A 24,019-nucleotide genomic window follows, 5' to 3' on the forward strand; every position below is an offset into this window, starting at 1 on the left:
TGAGCCGACGGCCGCGCCCGGCTGATCCGCCGCTCCTGGTTTTCCGGGGGGCCGGGCGGGGGCGGGGCTGAGGGTGGGGCTAACGATTTGAGTTTGGTGGAGCGGCTTGCGAGAGGCTCTGGTCCAGGAGCTGGATGAGAAATGTGTGGGAGTGTGTAGGTGTTTGAGGGGTGCTGGGAAAGCTCAGGTGAGAGGATGAAGGTGTGGGAGGACGGGTTCGTGCATAAGGGCGGTGGCTCTGCGAGAAGCGCGTGGGCGCGGTGGGCCGCTCCCGTGAAGGGTTGGGCTGTGCTCTTGCGGACTCCCGTTATCAAAAGCTCGTGAACTCCACTCTCCGAGCCCGCAGCGAGTGTGCGGCGTCTCAGGGCCGGAGACGCAAAGGGCATTTGAGTGCGAGAGCAGCGGGTGGAGCATCTTTGCCCACCCACGGTGCAGCTTTTTCTAAACCCTTCGCCTCGGAAACACTACTCGGCCTTCTCTGGCCACTCCTCCTGCAGTTCATCTCCTCGACAAAGAAAACGGGAACTCTGGGCTTGAAATCCTGTCCCGACTGGGGAAGGGGTTGCCTCTCGGGACCGGAGCTCTCAGGGGCTGAGACTTGGCGCGTCCCACCCACGTCCCCTCTCGGCTGGGGCGGAAACCCGGAGGTCGGACTAAAACCCAATCCAAAAGTCGTGGTGGCGCCTGCAGCTAGTCAGGGCATGCTCAGTGGGCAGAACAGGTTTTCGGGCTTAGAAATAGGAAGCTTTTGCACCACACACCCACACTCCAGCTCAAATTACCTCTCCCAGACTCGGGGCCCATTGGTTCCGGGGCGCAAATCTCACACCCCTAACTGTTGTTCCATTGGCTACCGCCAAGGTTTTACCAGTTTGGGTTGCTTCATTGGCTAAAAAGTAGCCTCGGCTCATGATTGGTTATTTATAGAGACTGAGTTGGGAGGCGGAGGCACAGCTGTTCTTTCTCTGCTGCTCCCCCGCCCCCTTCCTCCCACTTCCCCAACCTAGTCGTTTTGAAGCTCCGAGTGAAAAAATAAGAGGAATTTAGGCGGAGAGCTCAGAGCTAAATATAGTTCTTTGTTGGTGTTTTCGAGAGAGTATGACTTCGCAGTGCCCAGTCACGACTGTCCCTTAAAGGGAGCAGAAAGGTCTAGTTACAGTTCTTGGTCCACAAGCAACAGCAAAGTTGCCAAGTGTTTTGCAGGGAGGGAAGTGGGGGACTAGGGTGTGGAAATGGGCCACTTTGAGTTCGTGTCCCTCGGAGGGGTGGGGGAATGCCCAGGCTTGCCCTTATAAAACGTCTTCGTTTTGGGCGGGCGGTCTGCAGATTTGGCTGGGCTCGCACTCACGGGAGGTGCGAGGGAGATGCCTCGACTTGCTCTGAGTCTCCCTCCTTCCTCGCGGAGGAGAGATGTCAAGACCTGTCAGAAGACTCAGCGAAGTTTGCGTGAGCCCTAAAGTGAAGCGGGTAGGAGGGGACTGAGCTGCGTCAACCCAGGCTCTGAGTCTTGCCTTTTTTTTATCCGATGCTACTTCCCACTCCCCTTGCGCATCAGACAGACGAACCAGGCTGTGTGCTAACGTTTGGTTTCAGTTCCTTAGTCCCGCCGTGACTCACGGCCACGTTTGCGAGTTCCTGGCTGTAGCTCAGAATCTGCAGCGTGAAGTCCCCCGCCACCCGACCTGGCGGGACGTGGGCGGCAGCCACCGCCTTGGGTGGGGTAGGTGGTGCCCACCCCTGCCCCTGTCCCCACCATTTTAGTGGAGAGAACGGTTTAACCTTGACTATCAGAGAGCCTGGATATAACTATGCTTATATAATTCTCCAGAAAAACCTCTCAAAGGCATATTCACCTAACGCAGCTGAAGAGAACCCCCACAACATTTATTTACCCAGCATTTAATGTCTGGCAAACGTTTTACATGTCTCATATACTCCACATAATAATTATTATATCTATTTTAAAGATGAAGAAACTGAGTTCCTAGAAGATACTGGGTAACTTGCTTGTGATTTCACAGCCAGTGAGTGGCCAAGGTAGGATCCCAACCCAGGTGTTTAGCTGCAGAACCTGGTTTGTAACTACTAAGCCATACTACCTTCTCACAAGACAGTTCCCGGATTTTACTCTTTCTTAGGTTCAGTCTTCAGGTAGTGTGATCAGACTGTCTCTTAAACCCAAGCAAGAGGGACCTCTCCCCTGTGGTTCTTCTCTTGTAATGCCCCCCTCCCATGGGGTCAAGGAACCCGAACCCTCTTCTAGACGATGCTGCAGGGAGTCAGAATTCTGGAATCCTCTGCCCAAAGAGTACCAAACCCTCCTCCAGGACTTGATGGGACCTTTGAACTCAGTCTTGGGTCCAGGAATGGCTCTTTGTTGGAGTGTGGGCAGTGCTTGGACTTGAGGGCTGAGGTGTGCACTCCCAGGCACTTTGGGCCCCTACTAGGTGCCGGAAGAGGGCTCAGTGGAGTCAGCTTTCCCTTCCCTGCCCCTTTCCAGCCTCCTCCTTAGAAGAGTCCGGGAATTCATGATTCACACCCCACCATCCAGGTTCTTGTAAAGAGGTACTTGTCAGGGTGGGAGGATAGATCAATCATATTTTGTTAACAGTTCGTTATCTTGATTTATAACTTAAATACTTAGATTACTGCTATGTGGGCCTCTCTTTGTCCTCTTGCCCACAAATACTGGGCGTGGTTCTCAGTATGACACAGTACAAAATACTTTGTCCTTTACAGGTCTGGTGTCTAATCTCAAGAACCGGATATCAATTATTATCAGCAGGTCCCTTGAGCTCTCCTCACTTTAGTTTCCTGGTCTATAAAATGGTGATAATAAAATTTGCCCTACCCACCTAGCTACATGCGGAACCTTGGAGAGAGTCTAGTGACCAAACCCCTCATTTTGCATCAGAGAGAACTGAACAGAATTAGAACCCTGGTATCCTAGCAGCACTTTACATGGTGCCAGCTTGTCCTTGGGGATAATAATTAACAGATAATGGATGGGAACATGCTTTTAAAGCTGCAGTGCCCCATAAATGCATGGCAATTACTACCCTGACCCAGCCCCATCTAGAAGATACCACCCTCAGGACTTCAGGTAGTCATGTGGGTGGGTATTATTGAACCTTGGTACGAGTACCAGAAAGATGCCACAGTTTGAATACTTTCTATTAGGGATTCTTCAATAGTAACTTTTACTACATTCAGATGGTCTCCCACAGAAAGATTTGCACTAGGGCTTTGGGATTGAAAATGAAGTAAGGAAATTGCTGATGCACAGATTTTTAAGGTTGGTCACTTCCTCCTGTGAAATCTGTTAGGTGTCTTTGCCTCACTTATGGCATGAATCATTATCTATCCTGTACCATAATTATTTACATGTCTGTGTCTTGTCACCCAGCACCGTGTGAATGCCTTGAGGGCAGAGTCCATATCTGGTTTATCTTTGGAGCCACCTCTGTCCCTCGTATGCCTAGTATGGTGCCTACACGGGAGGCCCTCCATCAGTATTTATTGGTGAATATATCAATCACATTTTATTCCTTTTCCAAATTCCGCTTGTAGTAGAAGATTATATTAATCCTGAGAGAGAACACTTCCTGGATCCTTAGAAAAATGTATACTAATGTTTCAGTCTCCCTGAGTCATAAAAATGACTTTTAAGACGAGCAGAGTCTACTCTTATTTGGGTGAAAGCACAAAATCAGTGCGGTCTTGAAGAAAGATACCCAAGTGTCTAATGGATAAACCCTTTCTTTGAAGATGACTTAATTTTGCACATAACACGAAAAGGCATTTTTAGAAAACAATCTAATGTAAAAGTTACCGGGTAAGAACTGCTTAACCATTGACAATGTATGTTGCATAAACAAGGGTACCATCCCTTGGCCTTTGCTCACACAGTGGGACTGCTGAGCTTCTGTGATGCTGAGGTTGGGCCTTCAAACAGCTGGATGGTTTCTTAGAATATGAATCTTCTAAGTCCTTAAGAACATAAGTACCTACCTGTCCTCTACATTTATAGAAAGTAGGGGTTTATTTCATCATGTTTGTAGTTTTAGCCGATGCACCTCTAGGTAAACATTTTAACTAGTGTTTCCTTTGAGCTTTTTTAAGGTTTCATTTTTTATGGTCCCATTTCGCTCTGGTTTTCATTTGAAAGGAGGGCATCAGTAAAGAGGGAGAGATGGAAATCCAAGCAATAGGATGTCCGCTGAATGGAAGTTTTGAGGAGAGAACAGAGGAGGAGTCTGAGGACTCGAGTAGGAATGCCGAAAACACATCCTTTCTCTTCAACAGTCAAGAAAAGCCAAGAGACCTGAACTGGAGCTGAGAGGGTGAGACGTTGAGGAAGTTCAAGCAACAAGCAAACATCTCTCCATAAACAGAAATGGCAAGGCATCTGCTGAAAGAAGGGAGGTCAGGTGTGGGCTTGGGAATCAGAGTAGAAATGAAACTGTTTTTAACAGTGACTGTGTGGTTCGCAACATGAAGTTGCTAAAGGTGCTAAATTTGGTTTACGTGAATCTGTGAAGATGCCAATTCAACTTCCTTTTTTTTTTTTTTTTAGGAAGGATCTTGATAACTCTTATGGTCATATTCTATTAAAATTCCTGAGGGCTTTGTATCAACACATACAAATAAATAATTACAAAATTAACTTTATCTCCCATATGCCAACCTTTGTGAAAATACACACACAAACTACTGACTTATGTGATGAAAAGTTTCATTACTAATGGGAAATTAAGTGAACTCAATAAAACTGTCTTACCTATGCAGTCTCTTGAGTTTTTCTTTCTATTGCATGTTAAATTAAAATAAAACATTGAGTACTTAAGCTCAGAAAATGAGTCATTTTGAGTAGTGGAATATTTGTCTAGAAAATGTACTTGTGTAGGGGTTCTGTCACAATAAGAAAAAGAGTTATATTATTTTCATTAGAGAAGTAGTATATGGTTACTGTAAGGAATTTGGAATGTATAAAAAAGGAGAATAAAATGAAAATAACAAATGACCCCCCCCAAAAAAACCCTAACTTTTTTTTAGTTTTCTATTTTATTGTCTTTTATTTTTATTTTATTGTCTTTTATTTATATATTTATAGTTTTCTATTTTATGTCTTTTATTATAGAATTATTTAAAATGTAGAAAACTAGTCCTGGTTTTCTTGTGGCTATTTTAACTTCCAGCTCAGTGTAGGGCTTCACGTATTCTATAGCCAAGAAATAAAAAGTCAAATAAGACAAATATCTTAAGTACTTATTTATCAAAGAATTTTCCTCTTTTATTTAATGGGTTTTGATGGGAATATTTGTCTCTCGTATGCTAAAGTTGCCCAGGAAGTTGCTTTCTCGACAAAGTCCCTGAGCACAGCCTGGTTTGGGGTTGTTTGCCTGTTTGTCCAGAAGGTGGGATGAAGCATGTTCAGGTTCATGACCTCTGGGCAGCAAAACACAGCAGCCTGTCTGCACAATTAACGAGTGAATCAAGGGCTTCAGCTGCATTCTCCCAAATGGTTTTGTCCTTCTCCAGAAATGATCTTCCTCTTTGTGGCACACAGTGCCCTTTGATGTGTCAGCACCATTCAAAGCCTCGCTGTGACTTCTGCATCATTAACACATTTGTGCTTTCTTTGTCACTTTGCACCCAGGCTTTCATCTCTTTTGCCCTAAGTTTTCCCTGGGGCTTATAAGAAATCTGCCCCTCACTCTTTCCATGTGTCCTACTGTGTTTGGGAACTGAATTATTCTCACGGCTATAAATTCTTTATCAGGAAAAAGGAAAAAAAAGATACTTTTGCTGACATGGTTTTAGGCTGAAATTTTCTCTCAACTGTTCTCAGTGTTTGATTTGAATAGAATACCAGGCATAAGCAACATTTAAAGTTGTATACTCATTGTAATAATGGAATGGAAATTTCTGAAAATTACATGTCTGATAAATCTACTTTCTCATTGAACCTCATATGTAGTAAAATTTCCTATCTTGAATAACACGTTTCCTATAGGGTGACCCAGGGAGTTAATATTTGGTGGCTGGAAGATAGAAATAACATTCACAGACACCACTGTATTTCCTCTGGCTAAACTGAATAATTTTGTAAAAACAGAATAGTTTTGTTATCCTCGGTAAGCCTATGGTACTGAGAAGATCCTTTGTTAAATGTCAATTAAAATGCTGGGAAGAGGTTGGGTTGGACAAGCGAGACTATCTTTGACTCTCCAAGCATTATTTGTACTCTGTAAGCAACAGGTAACCTCTAGGATGCTTTGAGACTGTGCCATGTAATTTCCCAAATACTAAATAGTCTATTTTTATTCTGTTTAATTCAGATACACTTTTATTAGTGTATAAAGCTACAAGTTAAATTAGGCCAACTTTATATGACCTTTATGTTTCAAGAATTACAGCTTGAGCCTAAGGTGGTTTCATTCTAAGAGGTGGGCAAGCCAGGGGAGGAAGGTCACAGACAGTAAATCAGGCCAGTGAATGCACGCTTTTATAAGGGACCAACGTACCACTGGAGAAGTAAGAGAAGAGATTGTCAAGGCTCATAAATGTGATGCAAGGACAGCAGAAATCATCAGAGAGAAAGAGAGATGTCCGTTCAATGTAGTGCTCACCTCTCAGGTTACCCTTTGGGATTGCCCTGACGAGACTCCCTAACAGAAAGAAAAGAAAGTGCAATAGAGGAGCAAAGTCTTTAGACCACTGAGACGCCAGCAGCGTTTGGCCCACAGCTTCTGCAACATTTGATGCTGGGGCCTGTGGTATTTTGGCAACTGCAGCCACTACAGAGGGTCCCGGGGTGGACCTCTACAGCAGCACATATCTCTTCAGTGGATAGCAGCAGAAAAATTGTCACTTTGGGCATTGGCAGCTGCGGCAAAGACCTCAATATAATGAGCTGACACAGGAGAAAAGGGAATGGTCCAACCCATAGAGCAGTCAGGGAGGCTGGTCAGGGCTGGTCGGGGAAAGGGCAGGAGAGACGCCCCTAGAAGGTTCCAGCACTATTTGCAAAAGATTAACTTCCCACGCTGCTGTTAGAATCTAAGGAAAAATAATAATTATAAGATACATCATTGTGGCTATCTTACCCCTCAGCTGGCATAATGTAGGAATTTAGGTTACATGGCAAACTGTTTAGAAATAAGTTTTCTTAACAAGCCACAAAACTTTTCTAACACCCCCTCTTTCCCTTAGGATTTGCTGATCTTTTTTTAACATCTTCTAAAGTTGCCTCACACTGAAAGAATTAGAAATACTTATGGCTGCACTTAACTGGAAACCCAGCTAAGGGATGGGGAGGCCAAACAAATAAAGTTTATTTCTCACATAACAAGAAGTCTGGAATGGGAGTTCTTCTGGATGTGGTTCAATAGCTCAGTGAAGAGAAATGAGACCCAGAGATCAAGGCTGCTTTTGTGGCAGGAAGAAGGTGGGGCTGGGAGGGAGGGGCCAAGGATGCACAAGGAGGACCTTCCGCTTTATCAAGAAACAAAAGCACCAAGAGACTTCAGTTAAATTTCCTGGGGCAGTGCTGCACTGAATGCTCTTCTAGCTGCAAAGGAGCCTGGGAAAATTCCCATTTAACTTCTCCACCTTTTACAGTGAAGGAAGATAAGAGAGAAATAAATAAAGAATGGTGTTGGGTAAGTCAGCCTACAGTGTTTATGCCAAACATCAGACCAGTCTTCTGAAACTCGGGATTTTTTATGCAATTGAATTTGCACATCATTTTTTCATGCCTGTTCAATAAATATTGGATGAGAGGTAAGTACAATCCCTTATCTGTTCATTGAAAAATCACATTTAAAAAATCCTTATTTGTTTTCAAGTCTGGTTGTGTATATGATACAACGTTTTGGGTAGCCCAGCTTTGGTTTATACAAAAACTTGCCAAAGAAACAAAAACAAAACAAAACAAAAAAAACTTAAAAAAAAAATTAGATGTCCGGCAACTCCTATAAAGTAGAAAGAGCATTGGAATTTTAGTCTGACAGACATACTTTCAAATTTTGGCTCAGTCACTTCCTAGATGTAAAACTGGGTGACTTATTTAACTTCTGTGGTAGCCAGTCTCCAAGATGGCTCCCGCTGTTCCCACCTCCTGGCATTCATACCCCTGAATAGTCCCCTCCCACAGTGTTTCAGCATTGACCAATGGACCACAGTACAAAATGGTGATGTATCGCTTCTAAGATTATGTTATGAAAGACTGCCGCTTCTGCCTTGGGCTCTCTCTCTTTTGAATTTCTCAGTCTAGAAGTCAGCTGCCTTGTCTTCAGGACATCCAGGCAAACATGTGGAGAGGTCCATGTGACTAGGACCTGAGGTCCTTACTCCAACTGCTCTGAGTAACTGAGGCCTGCCAGTCACCCAGAAAGTGAACTTGGAAGTTAATATCCTCCAGCATTCAGATGACTGCTACTCCAGCCAACAGCTTGACTACAGCCTCATGAAAGAACCCTGAGCCAGAACCATTCCGCTAAGCTGCTCCCAGAATCCTAACCCTCAGAAACTGTGAGATAATAAACATTCCTTATTTTAAGTTGTTAAATTTGGGGGTAAGCTGTTCTATAGCAAAAGGTAACTAATTGAACTTCTTCAAACCTCAGTGTCATCATCTGTAAAGTGGGGATATAAATGGTTGTTATGAGGACAATACATACCCTATGTGAAACTGCCCAGTGCAGTTCCTGCAACAGAATAAGGACATAGAAAAAATTAATTGGACAAATATTATTTGTTTGTAATCATTTTCACATGTTTACCCTTTTCAGGGTAAACTCACCTTTTTATTTTACATTAGCACAGTTTTAAAAAATGCTTCTGCCTTTTGCTTTTCCCTAGTGCTCGTGTGGAATGCGTGCTGTGGAACACGGCCGGCTGCGCGGCGTCGCCTTAGCATTCTACTGCACTGGGGATGGTTTTGTTAGTTAAGGTCACTTGTGTTTAAAAAAAAAAAAAGTCACGTGTATTTAATAATGAACGTCTCTCCCAGAATGCTAACCTGGGGTGTCTGATATATCTTCAGGGGCTACCAACTAAATAAAATATTGCTGTAAATAGATCCTGTCTTCTACTAGAAGACTTCTGGTTATTTTATTTTTTTAAAGATTTTATTTATTTATTTAGAGTGCATGCGCCTGCGTGCGTGCGTGTGTGCTGGCGTGGCGGGGGAGGGGCAGACGGGGGAGGGGCAGACGGGGGAGGGGCAGACGGGGGAGGGGCAGACGGGGGAGGGGAGAGAGAAAGAGAGAAAGAGAAAATCCCAAGCGGACTCGGTGCTAAGCACAGAGCCGGAGGCAGGGCTGGATTTCATGACCCTGAGATCATGACCTGAGCCGAAATCAAGAGGCAGACGCTTACCACTGAGCCACCCGGGTGCCCCAGGCTTCTGGTAATTTTAGTATCACCCAGAAAATGCAGCCCCAATCATGGATATAAGGAGTACATGGTAAAAATCACTGCCCACCACCCACTCTGCAGAGTCGTCCAGTCTTACTTGGCTTTGTCTCTAGTCCTCGCCCCCTGGCACTGTCCCATCCATTTCTAATCACAGACGCTAGGATCCCAGCACAGGTGCCACCCACTTTGCCACACAGCCTCAGGTCATAAAAAATTACTTTCTTATTTCTTGTCTATGCTACCTCTATACCTTAGTTCATGTGCACCATAAGAAGTGTATGTGAGCAATATAAAAATGTATAGATTATATATATATATCGATGTGTGTATATACAATTAGAATACTTTTTTCTCTTGGCTAACATGGCATGCTGGGGATAACTTTTCATTTGTTGAACAAACTTAACTGTCATCTGTTGCTAGATGCTCAGGGCCCACTTCTTTGCCCCAAAACAGGATTTTGTTGTTGTTGCTGTTGTTTTGGAATAAGTTTGTTCTGCTCTGCAGGACTTCTAAAAGTCTGAGGGTTGTGAAATACTGGTTTCTAGAGAGCAGAGATTTTCCTGTGGTATTATTTATAGGTCCCAGGCTCTCACATTGTAATTTTCAATAACTCCAGCCTCTCTTTTCCTGGTCCCTTTGCTCCCAGTCTTGTTCTTCCCTTCGTACCAATCAATCCTGTGTAATCTGGTAGATGGAGCTCATCACAAATGTAACTGAGAAAAGGAATGAATCACAATATGATGATTCTTTCCCACAAGATGTTGAGTGAAAAAAGCCAGACACAACCAAATGCATAGTGTGTAATTCTATTTACATAATGTTCATAAAAAACAAAATTAAACTATTTTGTTTGTTCCTGTGTAATTAGGGAATAAACTACATAAAGAAAATAAAAAATAATGGTTAGCACTCGGGAGGGAAACTGCACATTTGAATGTGTTAGAGAATGAGGGTTGGGGACAGGAAAGGCTGCATAATTTGGGGGATCAAATGCAAATGCAGGATCCCTTGTTCAAAATTATTAAGAATTTTAAGATGCAGCAGTAGAACGCTAAGGCGAGAGAGGGACCCCGCCCAGCGCCAGGCCTGGTGCCATTGCTCACTCACGTTGGACCCCCACGAAACCAGCTCTGACTCAGGAAGTTCTGGGGTTCTGCACTAATGCTTTATTTTGTTTTTCCCTTGGTAGGAGGAGAGTCACTCCTACAGGAATTCGTTTCAGAAAAAGCCAGATATCCAACCTTTATAAGGTATGTACTTTTCTGTAAGTTTACTCCATTTTACAACTTTTAAAAAACTGTGAAAAACAAAAACAAATCAGAACTGATCAGAGCACTTCCTGCTCCAAAATCTGTAAGATGGTTTCCCATGGATGAGAAAGTCTGTGGCCGGATGCTTTCCCCTGTATCCTCATTGTTGCAGGCCTAGCTCACATGCCAGCTCATCTATGAAACGTTCCCAGTTTCTTCCTGCAGAATTAACCATTTCCTTACCTCTGCTCCCTTCACACTTTCCCCCTCTATTACAGCATTTAACTTCCCTGCTTCAAGTTTGAGTTCTTTGAGATTGTTTTTTTGGATGGACACGAAATCTTGGGGGAAATATTTCAGTTTTGTTCATCTTCATATTTAGGACCCTATAAGGAGTAAGGTCAGTGATTGTTGAATTTAATGAAAATTATGTCCAAAGATTGTCACAACCCAGTATAAAACCTAAAACACTCGAATTCCTACACAATGCGACATCCTTAGACTATGCAGTGATACAGGTTAACAAAGGTCAAAGATCTGCGAACTAAGATATGTTTATTCACCTGGTTAAAATTTGAAATAGACACCAAGCGGTTTAACGATATCATCCAACATTTTTCTGTTTCACATCTGAGATGAGGAATCTCCTAGCCATCTTTTTTTTAAACACTGTTTTAACATCATAAATTTAATATTGTGAGGTATTTTGCAGATAACAGACACCCTAGATACCATTTTCACCAGAAACACATTTTAAAACCCTACTGCCCACTATTTTCTTTGATATTTGTTGTTGTTGTTCTTGGCATATTTTAGCTCTCACTAACACTTTGGGTTCTCTTGATAAACATGTGACTTGGACATTTTCTTACAACAGACAGATGGGTGTGTTCTCTGGGTATTATTTCTAACATGAAGAAAATGTTCCCCTTTACCAGCATCTGGGTAAGATTTGGAGTTCTGTCATGGATTTAAAATATAGACAGAAATAATCATCTCTCTTCCACATAAGGTGTCTCTGCAAGTAATTTTTCCTATTTCTTTTTTTTTTTTTCTGTGCCAGCTTTGAAATCACAAATGAAGTATGGGTTCAGAAAAAAACACTATATAAAACAGTATTTGGACATTTCTTTTCATCATTCACTTTTATAGATGTTCTCCAATCGTACTATCCAGATGGCCAGGTTACAAGTCTGCGGTAACATAAAAGCCTTTTATATATAAGTAGAACACTGATGAATAGACTTCTGAATGGATATACAACTAAGTACATTTTTTTCATCTTTGCACATAATCTCATTGTACAAAGCCTACCCAAGTGAATGATGACATTTGGCCGGCAAACATATGGTTACGTACTCAATGACATAGACATACAGTAAAAATGTTCAATGAAAAATGTCTACCATTTCTACAGGATAATTCACTTTAATTGACACAGAGATTTTAAATGATTCATCTTTTACTCTGCCAAGTAATCATACACAGAAGAAAAAAAAATCAACCCATCATTCAATCAACCCAGAGATGATAACAAAGAATGTGAAATTTCATTAAAGGATTATTTATGCCACGTTTATGCCACCCCTTTTACAGCATTTATCAACTAATGACTGGAGATCAATACCCACAAATGCAGTAAGACATCTATTTTTAAAGGTTTTTTGCTTCAATGTTTCATTCCTTACTAAACCCCAATGTACAACATGGGGTTTCTGGGCTTTCACTGCTTGGGGTTTTTCATTTGCTATTTCTCCTGCCTTGGGGTCTCTCCTTCCAGCTCTACCCGCAGCTGATTTCCTCTCATCTACTGAGATGTCACCTTTTCAAAGAAGCCATACCAAACTCCAGCCAAGTTAACTGCATCCCTTCTCCCTGCGTCACATAGCCAGGGGTTAAGGCAAAGGGCATGTCAGTTCATTTAGGCAGCTATAACAAAATGCCACAGACTGGGTGGTTTATAAACAACAGAAATTTATCTCTCACCGTCTGGAGGCTAGAAGTCCAAGATCAGGGGTGCCAGCTTCAGACTTCTGATTTCTCTTAGTGTCCTTACATAGCAGCATCAGCTAGGGAGCTCTGTGGGGTCTCTTTAAAAATGCACTAAGCCCATTCCTGAGGGCTCCACCCTCATAACCTAAGCACCTCCTAAAGGTCCTACTTCCTGATACCATCACGTTGGACATTAGGACCTCGACACATGAATTTTGGGTGGAAACAAACATTCAGACCTTAGCAAGGCATGTCTACAGGCCAAATCTGACCCTCCACTTGATTTTGTATAGCTCACCAAGCTAACCTTTTTTTAAAATAGTTTAAATAAATAAATGCTATTTCATGATATATGGAAATTACAAAACATTCACATTTTAGGGTTGATAAATAAAGTTTTATTGGAACACAGCCAACCTGTTCATATATATGTATATATATATATATATATATATGGTATATGGCTATGTTTAGGCTGCAAGGATGGAGTGGAATAGATACCACAGAGACTATATAGCCCACCCACAGTCTGTGTGGCTCTTCACAGGAAGTTTGTCACCTCTTGACATAACACCCAACTTGTTTCACTGTACTTAGTCAATCTGTAATTATGTTTTACTTATTAATTCAGTTGTTTACTTATAAGCCTGATGAGGACAGAGACATTGTCTGTCTCCATTATACCCGGTTCAGTAAGCAAGTAAATTTACTAAGAGAAGTGTAATAAATATTTGTTGAATGACTATAAAATAAATAAGTGGGACTACAGCCTCCAGGATGAAGCATCTTGCCTTATTTCCATATTGCTCTATATAGGTGAAGCAGAATGATGGGACCCATTTCTCCTGATAATCAAGAGCAGCCATTTATAATATTTTAAACCAACACAAACACATGTTCATAGAACGGGAACAGCAGTATTTATGGACATTAAGTTTTATTTTGAGTTCTCTAATTTCTGGATGGCTTCCATAGTATGATACATGCTAGGCCCATATAGAAGTTGGATGATTCTACCGTGGTTTCACTTGTGGATCAGAGGCAAGCTCCCAGAGAAAAGTAGAGATCTCAGGTTTTCATTTGCTCTTTCTCCTGCCCTGGGCTCTCTCCTTCCAGCTCTACCCACAGCTGATTTCCTCTCATCCACTGAGATGTCACCTTTTGCTCAGTTGGAGGCCTGACTCCCACACCTTCTTTATTATTTGGAGCTGATCTGTTTCCTAGCAATGCCAGAGGTCTTGAGCTCTTACCCACTAGCAATTTAACCTTAGAAATTAGCTAGGGTCAGTAGTACAGATATGTGTCTTTTAACCTGGCTTAAGATTCAAGAGATTTCCTATGTAGATCTAAGTTTCCAGAGTCCTTTTTTTCTAACTTAAAGTGAGGGATAGACTGTCCCACGTGCTAGTGAGAGTGTGCCCAGGTGCTTTTCCATTACTCACACTCAGGCTGCACACTGCCCTGTCCTCTATTAAGCTATGGAATCTAGAGAGTAGAGTGACTTGATGCCAAGGAAACCTTGCTATTCAGGAATCACAAAATAGAGTCTCAGCATCAAAGTTGGGAGTAACTATTTTGGGCAGTAATTCCATGAAGAGAAAAAGCTATACTCTCACTTAAATAGTGGCATGAATATGGAGTTGATCCTGCTCCTGCGAAATCTGGCTAATGGGTTGTACTCTGGTGTGGAGCTGCGTTGGGGAGCAGGTCATGCTAAAGGAAGGCTAGAGCCTAATAAACCTAAGTAATTTATTTATATCCACTTAAAGTTATGGAATATTAGCTGGTCTACCTGGTGCTGTTAGGTGACTCATTAGCCATGGTTTAATAAAAGTATATCCCTGCAGCTTCTATTGAGCTTTGCTGCATATTCATAAAACCATGTATTGTTTTGTCTGTGCATAGCAGCATTTTAATGCGAAGAGCATGTCTATCTCTAGTGCTCAGTAGGGAAGCAGTGGGGGAAGGTTCACCAATGGCCTCTCCAAGAAGGTGCCTGGCTATAAATTTGAATAATTCTTAGGACCCCTAAAGTGAATTTCATGTATGCGTATAATAGAAACAAGACTATCCCAAATATATTCTCCAAGTTTCATAAAAGAAATCTGGCCAGTCATCTTTGAATGATGGGTCACTGAGAAAAATCTTTGATTTGCTTATACATATTCCATGGCCTTAGAATTTTATAACCTAAAATCCCTGAGAAAGACATGTATGTGCAGTCAGGGGTAAGGTGATTTCTGTACCCTTACTTCAGATGTTTACACTTCAGCTAAGTGTACAATTTGTGAGATGCACAGTACTGCGAAGTCTGGGTTTGATTTTTGGGAGGGAAGGAGGGTTGGCAACATTGTGTAACTTCCCCTTGAGCAGGTGGTACCTTTGCTCCTTGAGGACAGTGTGAATCATGTTTCCCCTTTTTCTTTGACCTTGAGGAGATAAATTCAAACCTCACCTCAATGCTGAAGTTTTAAATTGTTTAAAACTTGAGAGGCTGTCTCTCTGGGCTCTAACTTTTCCGCTTGAATATCCTGGAGAGTGAGCATTATCACTCTGACTTACCAGGCCTCCGCATTCTCCTTCCGTAAAATGACAGCATCAGGAAACATGGGTGGTTTTCACATCATTCTGGAGCAGTGTTCCAATGGCCTCCTCCAAAGGGAGAAGCTTTGGGACTGAGGAGGGACTTCAGCCTCTTCCTCTCTGGTTCGAGAGCAAGGACAATGCCACTTTAGCTAGTTTACACTCTAAGAGAAGACTTTCTTGGAATAAAACACTAGTAAAATTTGAAAACTCGTGTACCCCATAATTTTCGAGACCTCTTTCAGCTTTAAAAACTTGTAGACTGAGATTGGGAATCAAAAGACTGGAATTCTAATTCAGGATCTTCCACCAACTTCCTGTGTCATTTAGGCAAGTCACTCTTCCTCTTTGGGCCTTCACGTTTCTCATCTAGAAACTGAGGGAATTGAATGCAGTGATTTTGAAGGTTGCTTCTGCTTTAAAATGCTTTATCTACTCTCTTATCTGATGTCCCCACGCGGCTGCTCCTATAGAAGGTGGTCTTAGGTAGAGAGATGAGTGGGACAGAAACAGAGGGAGAGTCACCGTTCCCCTCCTTGTTTTCTTTCACTTTGTATTATGACTGGATCCATTTCAAGAGAAGTAAATAAAAGAGAGGATAAGTAGAGGATTAGATGAGAAGAGACATAATAACACTTAAATATGGCATCTTTGTGAAACTGTTTTATTTGCTCAACGGAAGATTCATGAAAATGACCTGTGAGTTTCTGATAGAGGACTGAGTCAGACCAGGATTACCTCACAACATTGCAATCTTACTTGTTTATAGCCAAACTGACTGCTGACCTGACAGAACACGTTGGGGGTTTTCCTCTCTGCCAGCTTCCGCCTTGGTAATGCTTGGTCATGCTTTCCCTAAGCACCCCCGGGGTTTCTGTCACACACCACACTGTGCTCTTTGCAAGTGTTTCCTTTAATGAGCTTCATACACTGTATCCTTGGGGCAAAATTCTCCTAAGTTATGACTTGATATCAAAAGGTTATACCAAATTGTATGCATCCCTTCCCTCACTTGCCCCTCCATCAGCACAGGAATGGGGGAGTGGGGATATTTTGGCACCAAATGTAGGACTTACAAAGGAAAAGCTACTGCCTCAAGGGATCTCAGGAGAGCCCTAGAGGTGCCCAATGAGTATGTACTGGCTCAGGGAAGGAAGAAAGGCCTTCAACAGCTGCCTTTGATTGGATATCACCTGGTCTGCTCACATGCCCACACCCACTGGCTTTTGGGGTTAGATTTCAGAGCCCCTGAAGCTCTTTCCAAAGGTGTCTAATCCTGACTTTCTCCAATCACTTCCTGTTTGCATTAGGATCTGTCCCTAGAAGATTTTTCTTTTAAGAAGACTTAGCTTTATTTACATTTCCTCTCTCTCCTTTAGCACCTTCTGTGCTTTTTCTTTCGCTTATGACTTTAACTTCCATTTCCTTGCCACCTAGGATGTATCAGATCTCACCACTCTTCTGTTACTTCTGTGATCATACAAGAGAATCCCTTTACAATACTGATGAAAGTTAGACTACTACAGTCAGGTTCATCCCATGGCAAATGGAGAGGGGGTGCTTTTCATAAACATCAGGTATTTACAGGTTGGGCAGTAATTACAGAGGCAACCACTGGAAGAGAATTACAAGTTCAACAGAGCATGTAAACATTAATCACCAAGTCAAAGAAATAGAATAATTTCTTCTCCTTCTACACATGTACAGGCTCTGGGTGACCACGGTGAGCCTTTGTGGCATTTTCTTTCCTTCCAGATTGTTCTTGAAGATGTTAATTCAACCCAGTTGTTCAACCACGTTCAACCTAGTCATTTAAGATGTTCATTGAAACTAGCTTTAATTTAAAAAAGAGGAAATTATCAGATTGATTTACTTGCAAACGCTTACTTCATTAAGATTAGCTTGGGATACTCATGGCTTATTAAAAAATCTAGATATAGATATTACCTCCACTTTATGGCATCAATTTGACCTGTAGTATTTCTAGATCATCCCAAGAATAAATTCGGAAGCTAGAGAGTTTTACTGTGTCAAACAATTACAAAGGATCAAGTCTGCTTTAATTTGGCTTTAATTTAGGGGCAGGTTTTTTATTGAAAAAGTAGAATTTAGGAGAAATGTTAACACTGTAAAGAAGAAGCAGTACGAAGGAAAACCTGATCCAGAAATGTACTTTGTGCTTTTATTTACAAAATATTTTACCTTAACTGTTTATACAAAGGTGCTAATCGTCTGTTGCAGTAGTCTAATCCATGTATATGCAATATGAAAATCATTTAAGCCATTATTTTGAAATGCTAGTCATTGTATTTTTCTATTAGCTTACAAGAAAGGTCCCTAAACCTTCCTTATTAGGATATCTTTGTCCATAGTAGACCAGTTGGCATTGACCAATCCTGCTTCAGCTAGCCGGTTAGCCAGAGAACAGTTTCTAGTAGTACTTCCAAACAGTATGTTCCAGATTGAAAGGCAAAGCTTGCTTAGATAACAAACATGGAAGACAGTTCTGAGAAGACAAGATGCTAAATGGCTCCTCACACTGATAAAATACATAGCACTTAACCAATCCTATGAAGCACTCAATAAACATTTATTAATCAGGTGTTGACCAATGCATGAATTGGCTCATTGAGACTGGTGAGCTCTAAGGATCTGTGGATCCTTGAATCATTAAATTCTGCCCACAATAATTTCCTTTTTAGTAATTTATCTCTCCAGTAGATCTTCAACTCCTCTTCCTCCCTAATCTATCATCAGTTACTTTCCTAAACAGTCTTCTCCCCACATTTCTCTCAACTGCTCTTGATTTTCATCCCTCTCGAGATTTGCCCAGCAGGCCTAATTCTTCCCTTCTGAGATTTTATTAAAGCTACAAGGTAAGGAGGTGGGGGGGATACAGGTAAATGGGCATTAAAACCAGGGAGATATACAGCATGAAAAAGTCAGAAAGGCAATTTTTAAACATACTCATTTTTTTCTACTTTGGTAGAATCCACATAGTTTGGTCAGGGTTATCTTTTACAGGAAAGTTTCCCTAAATTAATTTTTTCTATGCTAAAATTGGGATTCAAATGAGGTTAAAGCACATTTCTAGATGAGATCAAGGCACATCAACTAAAACATGATCATCTCAATCATGGATATAGAGTTCAGGATAGATGTTCACTTCTGGGAATGGGATTGCCCGAGAGAGGCTTGAAATTTTCTGAGGGCTGGATATGTCCTGTGTCTTGATCTGGGTGATGGGCGTTACATGGGCGTATACACGTGTAAAATTCACCAAGCTTTACATTTAAGACCAGGTGCTTGCCATTAAAAAACTATCACAATAAAAAACAAACAAAACAAAACAAAAAAGAAAAAAAAAACCCACAAAAAAACAAGAATATAATCTATGTAAAATGAGGTTCAAAACAGAATCCTAACCAATTGTGACAGTCTTTTGAAAGAGCAATGATTGGTATAGTAATGACACCAATAATAGAGAGGTTTACACTTGGAATCTTGGAAAAACAGCCTGAGGCCCATAATGTGGTAGCATGTCCCAGGCAATTTCTAAGATGGAGTGATGGTCTCTGAGGGTCCCTGATAGCCGGAAGTAGAAAAGAGAGGGGCAGTCAGCTGAGCTGTGTTTAGAGAGCCTTTTTTTTTTTTTTTTTTTTTAATTGCACACTCAACATTTTAGCTCTTTATTCTAAACTAATAAGTTACTTTCCTGGTAGATGTGCCTCTTTTGAGTCTGAATGGCTTCATGCACAGATTTTTCTGGGTTTGCTTCTCACTTCATGAAGGAAACTTCAAAGATCTGGTGTAACTAGGATAATTATATTTCCTAGACCCATAATGGCTCCACCAACCTGACGGTTCCATTGTCCTATTAGTCTTTCTACCTTAAATGCTATGGGTAGAAATCCTCCAGCTGAGGATTTGGGAAGATTCGAGAGGGGAAGTAGATTATATGGAACAACATGTCTTTTAATCTTACAAGGGGCAGAAAAGGACAAAACTAATTAAATTGGTGTTAAAAATGCAACTGTCTAAATTCACCATTTTCCTTTGTAAAGCAATATTGCTAAAGACATTAAATATGTTTCCAAACACTTACTGTACAACAGTTGGTAGGTTGGTGTTGCCCATTAAAAGGAATATAAAGAAAAGCATCTGGAAACATGTAAAGATGGACTTCATTTCAATATGTTTAAAATGCAATGGTTACCAGATGTCAGTTTTAAGGGAATTTGGAAAATAGTATCTTTTACATGACTGTGAGTTCAGTCAATATTTTCTTTTCTAAAATTTCTTCTGACCAATTTTCTGTAATTATTTCATTTATGGAGTTAATGAAGAAATACATTCTAAGCAAATACCTAATGCCAAAAATAATACAAAACTTCCTACAACAAAACAAAGCAAAACAAACAAACAAACAAACAAACAAATAAAGAAGAAGCCTCCAATAGGAGGTCTCAGGAAATGATTTACAGTATGGATTTACATTTACTCCAAATCCCAGCAGAATCAGACCTCAACAGAAAGAGAGCTGAAAGTACCCAAGATCCTTCTGCAGAAACATCCCTATATTGTAACTATTCAATGTGGTAACATCAATGCAAAATTGCATTCTCTTCTGCTGACATGTTTTGTTTATTACCAGACATGCTTTTTATTAGCAATGACAATATTTTAGACCTCTTCCGTCTGTGTCTTATAAAATTGCCCCAATTTCATTCATTTTGTTGGCCAGTACTGACCTGTAACATTTTTAAGAAAATGTCAAGAGCAAAGTGTTCTAGTCATTTACTTCCTAGGAAATAGTTTATGTATAGACACACTCTTTACACATTTGCTGACTGGCTGAAAGGGAAATTCATTTCTGAATGATATGCTGACATGCCCAGGAAATGGAAAACACTCAGCCATCCTTGGTCTAGGCAGTCATTTATTTATAAGGAGGTGATAGAGATTTGAGAGAATAATTCTCTCAAATTTCATAGCCTCTAGAGAAGACCATATGCCACAATTGTGAAAAACAGATACTTGTCATTTAAACTGTCTTCTTTGCTATTCTCTTTTGGGAAAAAATAATTCTGAAAAATATATGAGAAGCTAATAAAAGCTGGTCAAAAAGAAAATAATTTATATTTTATAACTTGCATCTCAAATGTAAAAAGGAAACAAAAGTTATCATAACATATTCTTTCCAGTACATTTCAATAACTTTGCTAAATTGTAATAATGCAGATATCTTTGCTATCATGCAATAGCAGGAAATTATATATGAGACAGAAAAAGAGTGAAGAGAACTCTTTAGTGCTGTCTTCAATCACAGAAAAAACAGAGCTCGGGTAAAACTGAAATAAAAGGGTCTGCTCCTTTTTAACTATGTTACAGCTTTATGTCTCCTAAAATTCACCAATGATGTCACAGGGCAAACACAGGCTAGTCTGGTATGGAGGCTTTCTCTATTTCTGGATTGTGATTTGGGCCTACGGGTCTCTCTCAGCTTCCTCTCTCATCAGTCTAGGGACTGACTGAATTTTGAAAGCATTTATTAAACTGAGGTTTTGTGGACCCCAGGACAATGCAATGGGAACTACTAAAAAGGAAGTCAAAACAATTTGAGCCGCAACCATGAGAAGCTTACATACAGACAAGGCAAAGAGCCCAGGTGCAGAATTGGAAACTTGCTTCTTGTAACTTCCTTGTCGTTGAGGTTTGGTGGAAGCCTCTAAAATATTTGGTGGGTACTCATTTTGAGGTGTGTAGTTGTTCCTTATCAAAGAGGCAGAAGACACTGTGCACCTGTTTACAGCATACTCCCACTGAACTTACTAATAGAGAACTATGTCGAAAAGAAGGTTGCAAAATCATGGACTAACACTCATGGACTGACAAGATGAGAGCAAATCTCGCCATCCCCAAAGCTGCCTTCTTTTTTTATTTTATTTTATTTTATTATGTTATGTTAATCACCATACATTACATCATTAGTTTTTGATGTAGTGTTCCATGCCTTCTTAACAGAACAACAACACTATTTTTGCATGTGTCCAAACAGTCCAAACTTTTCTTCAGGGGAAAAAAAATCTAGAGGTCTTCAGGATGAATTTACAGTATTTCAGTTGGGCCTGAGGAAGTACTGATTTTAAGACTTTAAGGACAGGCAAGTGTGGTAGAGTTGTTCCACCCAAACTTCCCAGTGGGATATTAAAACCCAGTCAACAGTTTCTTATAAACAGGCATTTAACTTGATATAAATGTTTTAAAGGAAGTTTACTACCTAAAATAAATTTTTAGTCAAGACACTTCACTAACTTGTTAAAAAACTTTCCATCTTTCAAAAACATTTCATTTCTTGTTGCAGGATCCTTGAAAGAATGCTATGTTGCTGGCAGATCTCATTGTTCTTATACAAACATAGATATATTTATGTATGACTTACACATTATATAATAAACATTACATTTACATGATAGTTACATAAAAGATATTTATATATAATATCAACATATATAATATACATAACATAGCTATAATTTTTTAAAAACAATGCCTCCAGAGTTCCACACAGACTGGAGCTGAAAACTCAGAAGGTTGAAGTGACTTGGTAAAGCTTTTTGATTAAAGTTTCTTAGATTTTCCTTTGGAATTGAGCACACTGTCTCCTAGCTAGCAGGATATTTCAGCTGGAATCTTCTTTGCCCTATTTCTAAGATCAGAAAGGAAGCTGTCTGGTTCATAGGAATTGAAGGCCAAATAAATACTGTGAAAACAGGTATGATATTTTGGTTCAGAATATTATTATTCTGATATTATTAAAAAAAAAATAATACATTCGTTGACGAAACACAGAGTAATGGGGCTTCACCTACTGTGCTAGTGGTTTGTTACTCTGAACCAGGGTGTGGCCAGATAGTCTTGCCAATGAAAAGTCAATATTTGACCAACGTTTTGGCTCAATGCCCCAAGTATATTAGCATGAGTCCCACTTCAGGGAAGGAGCATGACAGAAGAGAGGTGGCTGACATTTCCTCCAACTCCTTTCCTTTATCTACTTCAGCCTTCACTCTATTCCAATCCTAAATTATCAGTTTGGGCTCACCAACTACATGCCCTTTATTTCCTATGGACAAGTTTTCTAGTCATTGATTTTCAAATAGGGCTACTGATTAAAATAGTAAAGAAGCTAATCCCTTTAATGTAAAAATCCTGGCTGAAACTGGAAACAATCAACAGCAAAGGAAGAAAGCTGATGAACTGAGTAATTACTCACATCCTGTGGTTAAAAAGTTACACACAGCTCGTGGAAAAGACAGCACCATATCCATACATATTACAGCATCCTAGTGTGTCATGAGGGAATCAAGGTGCATAGTAAGCTGGCCTTCTCAGACTGGTGTGGACAGATGAGATGTAACACACATCCTATCGCCCACTGGTTTTGATCGGAACTACCCATATTATGTGTACTCAATGTCTGTGGTCTTTTCTGGGCACTTTTTAACTGCTTTTCATGTTTCCTGGGCTGAACTAAAGTAGATTAAACACTAAAATAGGCCATGTTGCCTGGAGAAAAGACCTGGAAGGTGATAACTCTAAGAGCCAGATTCCTGTAGTTTTGACTTTGCAACTGACTAACTCGGGCAAGTTACAACCTCTCAGTATCTCATTTCCTTCATCAGTCAAATGAGGATAATATTGCCTACCCTGCCCAGTTGCCTCCCAGGGTGATGATGAAAATCAAGAGAGATAACAGATATGAAAAGATTTTGAAGTTAAAAGTACTATGTAAATGCAAGTGATTATTATGAGAAAAAAAAAAAAGCTGCTGCTGTAGGCAACTGAGCTGGAAAAACTGTAGGCTGATAAAGCTGCAAGGAACCTGAGAAATTGAGTGCAACCCCTTAATTTTGCAAATAGAAACACTTTAACCCAAAGAGTAGTGAAATACACAGATAATTTCCATAATTTTATATGATAAAAATAATTAGAGGGCTTACACTGGACCAGACAGTATGCTAAGTGCGTTACATACATTATCTCATTTAATTTTTTCAATGTCCCCATTAGGTAGGTGAGAAGCTCAGGTAACAGATAACCTCTTCAAGGTCACATAATTAGTAACTGGAAGGCCCATGATTCCAAGTTTCTGATGCCAAAGCCAATGCTCTTAACCAACTTGCCATGCTGTATTATAGTTGTGAACTTTTTCTTCCAGGGTGGCTAATTAGCAGTAAAAAGGAACTTCTCTCAAGAGGCTACTCAGCCAATAGATAGAAAGCTAGCAGAACAGCAAGTCCGTGTATGGTATACTACACATATAGGACAAAGGATATATTCTATTTATTAAGCATTGGATATCCTTCCCTTTGGTATTCCGAAACTACTGCCTAGGTATCATTAACAGATGCTGTAGTACACAAGCAACACTAGTTTACTTATTTACAATCTATAAGCCCCTTAACATAAAACATATGCAGTTGAAAATGGGAAGCTTTCATAACATAAGAGTTTCCTATGCTTTGCTATTTGCAGAGGTAGTAGCCAGCATCTCACACCAAATAGGTCTAACCTCTGTAACCAATAGGATATTGCAGAAATAATGAGGTATTCAATGTATACGGACATTTCGAATTCATACGGAAGTTTCCGGTTCCAATACTGTCCTCTTTTCAGAACTATGATGGACCAGCGACCCCTTTTGTGCTTCCTGTTTTCCCCCTTTTCCACGGGGAATGTTCTTTGTCTGTTCTACCATTGTTTGCTAG

General features: G+C 40.6%; 2 long non-coding RNA genes across 3 annotated transcripts in view; both read left to right on the top strand.

Annotated features, from left to right (window-relative positions):
* LOC118522850 (uncharacterized) lies at positions 1-4,783 on the top strand. The gene is made up of 2 exons (XR_013446843.1): positions 1-187; positions 4,169-4,783. It is a non-coding gene; the product is annotated as an uncharacterized LOC118522850 (long non-coding RNA).
* A 5,831-nt stretch (positions 4,784-10,614) lies between these two features.
* Positions 10,615-24,019, top strand: part of LOC144379924 (uncharacterized) — a 107,226-nt gene continuing 93,821 nt past the window's right edge. For both annotated transcript variants that reach the window (XR_013443460.1, XR_013443461.1), the window contains exon 1: positions 10,615-10,676. This is a non-coding gene — a long non-coding RNA (uncharacterized LOC144379924). The remainder of the gene's footprint in view (positions 10,677-24,019) is intronic.

The sequence above is a fragment of the Halichoerus grypus genome, chromosome 1 (genome assembly GCF_964656455.1).
Source record: "Halichoerus grypus chromosome 1, mHalGry1.hap1.1, whole genome shotgun sequence".
NCBI lineage: Eukaryota > Metazoa > Chordata > Mammalia > Carnivora > Phocidae > Halichoerus > Halichoerus grypus.